We start from the raw sequence: 9647 nt of genomic DNA on the forward strand, positions 1-9647 counted from the left end.
AACCGATCGGTTGAGAAATCCTCCGGCTTGAAATGTAACATATTTACTTGCCTAGAGGCTGAGCGATTTTTGCACGAAAATACACTGAGAAGTAATCAAACGTTAACAAGACTAGGGCTTCGGCTTACGGCCGAGGATTTCTTTAAAAAACAAAATTCGTATATCGTAAATCTGATACATATTCGCCGAAGAGCCACGCGATCATCAACTTACACAAATTGCTAGTCTGACGCAAAATTGTAGTTACCCAATGACTTTTATTTGAATGGAGCCGTTTCGTTAAGTGATAACTTCAAGAATGAGTGTTAGTTTGTCGTCTTCTTTGCTGTCGGCCTCAAGGCCATCATATCGTCCGCTAGTTCGGGAAATTTCGTTCGTGTGAATATTATCATCTTCTGTGCCGTTGAGCGCGTTCGAATTCCCGCATGTTATAGATGATTTCTCCATCATCTCCTCTGGAAATTCTTCTTAAGCCCGCTTCACTTTGAGTCGCTGCGCAATTCTTTCACCTTTAGCCGCAGAGTTTAACCGTAAAGAATGAATAAAAGTAACACGATCTGACAGAAATCAGCTGAGGCTTTGCTTCCCAACATTTCATTTTATCCTGACTACTCTGCCCGAAAAGGCGAAAACCACTTCAGAAGTGTTTAATCTAATACAGGATACTTTGAATACAGCTCGTTTTGCTGACATTTTAAGTTCATTATTCACCTCCGTTAACACAAGTCGTGTGAACCTTTTTACGATATTTCAACAAACGTATTGGTCTCGGCTTATAGACGGGATCGGCTTAAAAGCCAATGATTGCAGTATTGAACATATGCGTGAATTTAAAGTCGGTGTCTACTTGTGGCTTATTTTTCATAAAAATCTAATAGCTTCTTAAAGCTAAAAGTTTAGGGTCTTGACTTATAGCCAGGATGGGCTTATAAATAAACAATTACGGTATTGAACATATGCGTGAATTCACAGTCGGTGTCCAGTTAGCGCACTGCGCTCACAAACTGAATCCATCTCTTTCTCCTTTTCATAGCCTCTGGCCTTTGATCGCCCTCGTAAGGAATCTCGTGGTGCGAAATATTCTTTTTTGAGTCAGGGGTATTCGAACAAGCCCAAACTACACATCAAAACGGCATTTTTTTGCTTAAAAGATCGTAAACAATAGATTCCACACACACTTTGCTTCTCTGACTTAATAAACTTGGTCTTACTACCTTGACGTCACGAATATTTGGGTACCGGTACTCTTTCGCGCGGCGAAAGAGATACGGGGAGCCTAAGTTCGCAACAATTTCGGATTTTTATGGCCTCAATAACAGACGCATCAGAATCACTCACAAATCTTATCAGGCATCCTCTATATGCTTCTATTTTTACAATTTGATGCAAAGTAATATGTGTCATAGGCACTTTAAAGGACACCACCCTCAGTATGGACCACCTCCCTGGAATGGGGTAAGATAGGTGAAATGAGTAATGTAATGTTATGGGTCGGAACAAAAGGTGACCCTTCGGCAAATAAAATAAAAGGTGGAAAAAAAACAAAAACAAAAATAAAAAAAACAAACAGACAAAGAAACAAACGGATTTTTTTATCTCAACTAGAACTTTGGACTAAACGGTCGAGTGCAAAACTATTTGTTCACGTTGGGTATATCATATTACAAATAAAGTGACCTTCATTAGAGAAAAATGGACACAAACAGGAGCCCATGACACAAATCAAATGAACAATGTGTCATAAAAGTTACGATGTTTACTGGAAAATGGCATTTTATCCGAAAAAGTCTAGTCCATAGTGGCGAGTAAAATGTAAACACGTAATTGTAGCTGGATAGTACAATATTTAGTTCATGGAGAGTTTTTAGAAGCAAAGAAACGGATATTTACTAATGCAGTCGACGAAACAACTCAATATAACTTGGTGGTCTTTTCAATCTTTGCAAACAAAGCAACCACGAGGCAAAAAGAAAGTTAACAATCAAATATGATTTATGCAAATGATTTTCGCAATTTTTATCTGGGTTAGCAGAAATAGCCTTCCAAAATGTTGTGTGTAATGTGATTGACGGGCGGGTTCACAAAAAGGTTTTAACTTGAAAATGGTAGAAACATTTCAGCGTGACGACCTTTCTAATCCCGACCGCTCATAGCGAAAAATTCCTCACGAAGGACGTGAATCATTAGACGGAGTTCACGAGTCTTGTTAATGTCATTTTTGATGTGTGTAAAAGTTGGGTTGATTCCTTCGCAACGTACCATGGTACCGTTATTTCCTGACATGATTGGCATGAGGGACGGCATTCTGATTTGCGCAAGCATAACCCAATGTTCTGATCTGGTTGGTACGTGATTCATACTCTAATGCGGCAATCTAACTGGTTTGTGATACACCAAAAATGCGGCAATCTAATTGGCACGTGATATATACCCTTATGAGGCAACCTGATTGGTTTGTGACACACCAAACTGCTGCTACCACTCTTTACGCTGACATAGAGTTTCTGTTTGTTTTTTTTTTTTAATAAAACTCAAAAGTCATAAAACTGTCGTTATAATACTCTTATCAAAGAGCTTTATCATGGCTAGTTGTATGGAGAGTCCTTCTTCATATTCATTGAAAAACTTTCCTTCAAAGCTAATCGACCAATGTTATTTTTCTCAGATGAGAGATAAAACAATAGTTAACTATGTACTTCAAGGCAAGAGAAATCGGTTGAAAAAAATCGACTAAACCGCCGCAACTTCATCATCGGTAGTTTTTTTTCAATTGTGGCTGATTGACACTAGGCCTTTATAGATTATGCTAGCATAATTTTTGGCATAATTTGAGCAAACTGGCATAATTTCTGCTAAGTAGCAATGCTAGCATAATTCGCATATTTTGATAATTATGGGATCATTTTTGATGCTACAATTTGATCATTGTTCATCTCTACTCCCATGCACTTGGTATTCGATGTTTTCAATGTTAGTCTAAGTAGCAGCAATTGTGGTTCACTCTGAATCACTAAGCGGCGTCTGAAACGGTCTGAGCCCGGGTCTGGGGTGCACCAGAACCGGAAGTCACATTGTAGGCCATGTTGGTCCCAGTACCTCTCATCAGGCAACTCGCAGATGAGCTACATGAGAGTATGGTCCAGTAATAGTGTGCACGTTAACATGAACCACAAGTTTATTTGAATTTCATTGTGAATTTGTTGCGTTTCTTTCTTGTAGACCACCGGCTTCTAATTGAAAAAAAAAAAATTTATCTGGCTTATTTGCAATTTTTTCAAAGAGCATAATTTTTAAAAGAAGGGGCATAATTTGAAAAAAAGGAGCATAATTTTAGCATAATTTAGCCAAAAAAAAAGCAGTGCTACTAGCATAATATTCTACTTTTACTGCCATAATCTATAAAGGCCTAACTGACACCCGTACTTACCGAGTCTCTTATTTGCTCAAATAAGCAATCCCGTGAAAAAAAAACTCGCTGATTCTAGGACTTTGTCCGTCTTGACTGTTTCACTTTTGAAGACTGGCAAAGGCCGAGAAAATCTAAAAAGTCAGAGAGCGTAAGGTTTCTTTAATTTTGACCGCTGACGTAAACCCCATTGCGACTTCTTACGCACCGCGTGGGTTTTTGCGCCAGTAAACTGTTAGAAAATGTGATCGTTTTGCTTTAACAATTAACTCGTTTGGACCATTCAGAATCATTTGTTCAAGTTGGGTATATTCTTGTTATATGAATAAATAAATTGACCTTCAGAAGAGAAAATGGACACAAATCGATAAACGAGCGTTGGTAGCCGTAAAACTGCGGAAATCAGTGCCCCGAGTAGAGGCAAATGAACTTTGCTCATGAAAAGCACAGAAGAGAGCAAGCTCGTATCAGTTTGACATATTTGTATAGGAGGGATTGAGGTATGGCTTAAGTCTAAAACGGGACCGTTTCGTTTAATTTTGACGTCACGGAACACTTTTAAAAATTACAGATATTTCAAAATCCAAATATCGCATTTTGTACCACATTTTCAATTATCAATTTCACCATGCGGTATAACTCGGAATCGGTTTTTCAGTGTCAAATACGCTAGAATAAATGCACCAGACCAAAAGGTATCAGGGGTGCAGATATTTTGCAAGGTTCAAGGAATGCTCAGTCAGACATATTCAGCACAAAAAAAGGGATGGCCATTGAAGGAGGAAAAACACAACTTCATTTTTTTCCAGATGGAAAAACAAACCTAACGAAAGCGATAAAAAACAAAACAAAAACAAGAACAAAAAACAAAAAACAAAAAACAAAAAGCAAAAAACAAAAAAATAAAAAACAAAAAACAAAAAACAAAAAGCAAAAAACAAAAAACAAAAAAACAAAAAATAAAAAACAAAAACAAAAACAAAAACGAAAACAAAAAACAAAGAACAAAAAACGAAAAATGAAAAATAAAACGCAAAAAGAAAACAAAATGTTGAATGCGCACCTAAATTATTATTCTTGCTATTGGGATTTGGGTTCCAATCAGTACCTCAGCCTACAGCTGTCGCTATTTAACGACGTGCTGTCCCCTCAAATCTTTCGCTCCCACACCTTTGTAATATTTAGTCTATGAAACCTCAGATGCAAAATTTTCAGCATGCGCATCGGCTGACAACACGTCAGTTAATCATTAATCCGAAACAGCCTTTAAACTTTGCCTCGCTCCCAACGTGCCACATGATAAAGAATCTTGAAACAAATTTGGGATTATTTTCTATTCTGAAGGAATGTTTTTTATGAAATATTTTAAATGTATTAAAAATGTAAGGAGTTAACTAATTTGCTACATATTTGTTCATTAAGAGTGTTGGGGACAATTTGCAGAGAGATTTTCTGACACGTAGTTGTAGAATAATATAAACGCTTTAATAAAGATAATCTCATGATTGTTGACAACCTCGGGCCCGACAACCTCCAAGTAAAAACATTTCCACCATTTGCAACATTTTGTGTTGTCTTGAATTAACTACGCCTACAGTAAAAAGTGAACGAAAGAAAAACTTGAATTAACAACTGATCGAGGCAAAGGAAATTATAAACCTGATACTTACATTTTCTGTGCAATTAACGGTAGGAATAAACAAAAACTGCAACAAGCGTAGCATTTACGGTCCCCGACACGAAACTAATCTTAAACCACAACCATGTGCTACTGTGTCACGTGACCTACTCAATACCAGTTCGCAATTCGTTAATTCAGCAGCTAGTCGGCCCAAACAAAGAGAATTTGCAACACTCTTTAAATGGTACTATGACTCATACCCATTTTAAGTTATCTAACTCAATTTTTAACAAATAATGGTGAAAAGGACTCGATGACATCGATTAACTCCTAGAATCAAGGAGAGATCTTAAATTAAGCTATCTCCCTTTCTTAGGTCCTTGAATAATAACCAAATTAAGGAGCTACCACCTGGAGTCTTCAGTTACAACTCCAAGTTATATCACCTGTAAGTAACTCATTCATAAGTTAATATTTAATGATTGTCCCAGCTGCAGCTCTATGCAGCTCTAGCCGCATTAAGGGACTTCATAAAACTTTTAAAATGATGTTTAGATGTAGTACAGTATTCAGTTCCTCGCCAGGAGATATCTTTTTCGCTAGTTCCTCGGTTCGCTCTTTTCCTGTGCAGAAATAGACATATCTCTGCCCTCTCGCGCCTGTGCCTTTTTACTCTCCTGGGACACCCCATAGCCCTTAAGTAATAATTGCGTGGCACAGAAACCGATGACAATACAAATAGGATTCCTGACTGAATCCATTAAAGCTAATAAAAATCAAGCCCTACACATAACTTGTTCACGACATCACAGCTTCAATTGTCTTACTTCATTATCAGCCAGACTGGTAAAACTTTCCACAAACGAACGAAAGAACACAAGCAAGCTGCAAGAGTGAAAACAATTATGCTGATGTGAATATTCACATAACTATTAATAATCATTATGCACTTATTGATTGGGTCTTTACTCCATGACTAAACTAGAGCACCTTTTAATTTCATTAAAAGCTGACTCTGATTGGTTTAAAATCCTAAGTCAGAAGTCGTAAGAGTCCTAAGTCAAAGCTTTGCCCACCACTTGCCTGCCTTCTCGCCATTTGCAAAGCTCGAACGGAAATTTCTTCCAGCTAAAATTGACCTCGTTATTCGTGGCGAACGAAACGAGGCTAGAGGCGGTTTGCGAGTAAAGAAACCATAGCACCCTCTCAACTTTATTATTTCATCATAAATCTTTACATCAATAACCGGGCTGGATGGGACGTCTCATTCTCAATAGCAGGGAATAAAAAGTTTGGATCCACCAAAGTAAAATGCATGCAGTTAAAAGGCTACCTATCGCTCTACATTTCGTGGTAAGAAATGACTCGATTTACTTTTCAGTGGCGAAAAGTACCGCTTGATATTTAAATAGGGCTACCCATTGCACAGAAAGTAGGCATTGTTCCTCGAGCAAAAGACAAAAGACCTAATACAGAGGAAGATCCGTATTTAATTACACAATTTGATTTAAAGTACAAAGAAGCTATGTTGGCTCTCGGCCTGTTTAAGACAAACAAATATATTAACTTTAGTAAGCCTGTTTGATCAACCCAAAACTTATGCCTTCACCGCCTCCCTAACTAAGGTATATATGTGGCAAAAATGGGTGAGCAATTACAATAACTAATTAGCCTGGTTGAATCTGAACTGAAGAACTGAAAAACTAAATTACGCTTCAAGTCAACTTAACGTTTAAGGTGACAATCACTGCGATAAATGCGATGAAGAAACTTAAACAGAGTGTGCAGGCAACATTAAAACATGATGTTAAACTTAACAATTAAGATTAAAAATTAGTTTGCGGAAAGAAAAATTCAACGATTATTTGGTGCCAAGTCCTAAAATTAAGATTGTTCTTCGCAAAGGGCTTTTCTTGCCCTTATTAGTCGCAAACAGTGTTATATTACGATTAATAATCGTGGAAAGTACGGCTATTAATCGTGACAGAATCCGATTAATAGTCGTGTTTGACGAGCTTTAGACTTCATAATCGTGCATTGTATGGTCAATAATCGTATCTGACAGCGATTGTTTGTCTTAATCATATTCCTCTCCAAAGAAAGTTCAAGCAGAGATTTTTCTGGACGGCCGCTGTTACGATCAAAAATTCAGAATTTAGTATTTCTTCGCAAATGACTTTTTAGGTAATTGTCACATATTTAAAGTCTTCTCCGGTTTAAGTTCTCAGTGAGCTTCATTTTTATTCAAAAACTGTTTTTACTAACGACGTTTTTCTTTTCTTTCGCTTTTGGAAGAGGTTGAGCGCAGGCTTTCGGTATCGTGAGAGAGTTGTCTAAAGTTTCTTCTCTTTGAGAATGCATCAGAAGTCGTTACCGAGGGAAACTACAGTTATGCACAGGATATCGCAGATAAGGTCGTGGAGTGGTCCATGCAGAATAGAGTCAAGCTCAATTGCGAAAAGTGTAAGGAGCTCAGAATATCTTTTGCAAAGAACGAGCCCCAGTTTGCGCCTATTTTTGTAGATGGTAAAGAACTAGAGGTAGTGACTAGTGCGAAACGAGGTTTGGAATTTGCATAATATGGCGGATGGACACGTTTTCCTAGCTCCGAAGGCTGATCGCTTTATCTCCAGGCCGCGGCTTGTTAGGACCAGTTCCTTGCCTGATTTGAGTAAAGTACATACTGACTCAACTCTGGTAGTCGCTGATCAGATTAATAACAAGAATATGTCTACTTCTGTACCCGAATACGGTTCGCTTTCCTCGTCCTTTGAAATGAGCGAAATGGCTGCTATCAAGAATGCATTAAATGGACGGTCCATCAACTCCCTGAAGGTGAAAGATCTAAGGGACGAACTTGAAAAAAGACAGCTCTCTAAATCTGGCAGGAAAACTGAGCTGGTTAAAAGACTCAAGGAGTCGATTTTGTCAGGATCTGGTGAAATTCAAATTCCCCGCCACAATGTCAACCAACCGTCACCTCGGCCCTCGGCTGTTATAAACCTGGACGACACTAGCAGCAGCCCAGAACAACAGAGTCACACATGCAATGGCTACAAATCCCTTAAAGATCTATACGACCGCTTGGAAAATGAGGTAAACAAACTCAAAGACTCGTATAGATCTCGATTAACGGACAGTAGAGAAATACAGTCAACCTGTAAATCATGTCAAAATCAACAACGGATACAGGAAGAAAATCGCGCTCTGCGAGAGCAACTTCAGCTAATGAAGGGAAATCTAGATAAAACAAAAGAGGAGCGAGATTCCCTGCAGATGGTAGTATCATTGCTAAGCAAGGAGCTATATAACTTTCGCCTTGACAGCAAGGAAGCTTTTAATGAGTCGCCTTCGGTTGATCCTAAGGTGTCGGATACAAAATGGTCGGATACAAAGGCGGACACAAAGCAAAACAATGGATCATCTAAATCTCAATAATACTCTTAACCACAACCAAGAAAGATCCTCGCCGACCACCGTCATTTTTGGCGATTCAATTATCAGAAACATACAAGGGTAGCAATTAGGGAAAGAAGTCGGCCACCGGGTTGTTGTAAAGTCCTTCGCGGGAGCTACAACAAATGATATGTCACATTATGTGAAACCAACACTGGACAAGAAGCCGGACCAGATCATTTTACATGCTGGTACTAACGACCTTGGAAAACTATCCCCAAGCGAAATCGCCGATAACATCGTTGACCTAGCGAGGGAAATTGAAAGCTCCACGGACGCACAAGTAATAATATCAGAGCTGGTCACAAGATCGGACCTCTCAGATAGCGGCGATGTTGATGCAGTCAACAAAAGGCTTCGAAAATTCTGCAATCAGCGACAGTGGCACTTCATACTCCACGATGACATTCACTCAACGGACTTAAATAGAGGAGGACTTCATCTTGGGGAGACAGGTATTGCCAAAATGTATAACAACTTCGCGAATAAATTACATGAATGTAGTTGACCTACTGGCCGTCTGTTCAATTCAGAGCGTAATCGCGACCTTGGAAATCCAATCGTTTCTCACCAATTTCTCCCGCCTAAACGAGGCTTTAAATTGGCCTCGCTAAATATCAATAGTCTTTCTGCACACATTGATGAACTAAGAATTTTGCTTTCCGACAGACCTATCGATATCTTAGCCATAAATGAAACTAAATTGGATGACACAATAGGCGATAATGAAATTCATATTTCTGGCTATGAATCTATTCGTAGAGATCGCTCTACTAACGGTAGGTCTGGAGGGGGTGTTTGTTTTTTTATTCGTTCCGAAATCAATTATTCTGTTCGCTCTGATCTAATATGTGAACAAATAGAAAGTCTGACTGTCGAAATCAAGAAGCCCAGATCAAGGCCTTTTGCCGTTATGACCTGGTATAGACCCCCTGATTCTTCAATTGACCTTTTTAGACCATTTGAAGAACTTATTGGAAAACTAGACTCAGAAAATATCGAATATTACGTCTTAGGAGATCTGAATTGTAATATGGCCGCACCTAAGTTTGACAAAAGTACAAATATCTTATCTAATATTGCTGATGTTTACGGCCTTGACCAGTTAATAACTGAACATACTAGAATTACCGACAAATCACGTACTTTAATTGATCTAATTTT

The sequence above is a fragment of the Stylophora pistillata genome, chromosome 1, assembly GCF_964205215.1.
Source record: "Stylophora pistillata chromosome 1, jaStyPist1.2, whole genome shotgun sequence".
Classification (NCBI taxonomy): Eukaryota; Metazoa; Cnidaria; class Anthozoa; order Scleractinia; family Pocilloporidae; genus Stylophora; species Stylophora pistillata.